Source organism: Atta cephalotes (genome assembly GCF_000143395.1).
Source record: "Atta cephalotes unplaced genomic scaffold scaffold00069, whole genome shotgun sequence".
Classification (NCBI taxonomy): Eukaryota; Metazoa; Arthropoda; class Insecta; order Hymenoptera; family Formicidae; genus Atta; species Atta cephalotes.
In genome coordinates, this window is record NW_012130133.1 from 1120158 (window position 1) to 1121650 (window position 1493).

Below are 1493 nucleotides of genomic sequence, written 5' to 3' on the forward strand. Positions count from 1 at the left end.
GCTTTTATATAATTAACATTTATCTTTGGAGTTCTCAGTTGTTAACTTTTCAATTACATGAGATAAAAAAATTGTTTATAGAATCAAATAAAAAAAGCATACGATATAATCGAAGTAAAAGTACATTCTAATAGTGGTAATCCAGAGTACACATGTATCTACAGAATACGGGTGCACGGAACACTTAGTGAAACGTATCAAGTATACGAAAATCATATTTTTTCTAAAATATTATTGTTCTCTTACTTCAAAAGCGACATAAATAAAAAAAGTTTTTTCAGAATATGAGAAAAACTATTATTCAACGTAACAGAAAATTATTGAGCAATCAAATATCAGTAAAAAAAATATATATTTTAATATCAAATGTTATCTTTGTTATTTTTTAATTCACAATTCTTTAAAAAATTACTCTTAATCATGACGATTTTAACGACTTTTAAAAGAATTTTTATTTCTTTATAGTTATGGTTTTAACAATTTTTTATAATATTAAGTTACCTCACTTTTGATGAATGATAAGATAATGTTTATCTAACTCATAATAACAAGTCGAAAATCATGTTACCTAAATTGTCACTTTTGAAGTAAGAAAGTGGCAACTTATATAATAGTTTTATCAAATGAAATTCAATAAAGGATCACATCAATAAAATGTAACTCGATTGAATTTAATAATAATAATAATAATAATAATAACAATAAATTATCATTGTAACTGACAGGCTGCTCGTTAATTGACCTCGTTGATGTGCTCAATCAGCATCAGTTGCGATTTGAAATCAAAAAATCTTACCTGTACACTATCGAGTAAACGCTGAATGTAAATCAGGACAGTGATTGCTTAATAAAAACAATAGGTTCAACGTAATCGTCGCACGATTTATTACATTTGTACATATTTAGTTTTTCCTTCGAACTCTCCGCTATCTCGAATCTCTCATCATGCGTTCTCTGTCGCACACGTACCCCACATTTTTATCGTACTCTTCGGCTTCATGTGGTGGAGCGAGGCCAAAGTTTCGCATCTCACCAGTCATTAAGCGCAGGATATCAGGCAGACAAGAAAACTTTTCCTGGCGGTTCTACACCGACCAGTTACACATCTCATTACCGTAATTAAAATAGCATATTATATATCTTGGGAGGAGGGAGGGGGGGAGGGGAGGGCCAACCGCGGCCCGATCTTGATTTTCCGCTTCTCCTCGTTATATTTATTAATTTTTTAGTTTTATCATTTTTTATTAATTCGACAATTATGCACTGCCTTCTCTACAGGCGAAGAACAGACTCGAGAGGCACGCTGCGAATTTTGATACGACATTCCTCTTTCCATATCATGCGTGTGTGTATATATATATATATATATATATATATATATATATATATATACTACGACACTACTATATTTAACTTAATTAACTTTAACTTTAACTTTTTACCTTTTTTACCTTTACGTTAACGTTACGTTAGTTATTTACGTTAATTTATTT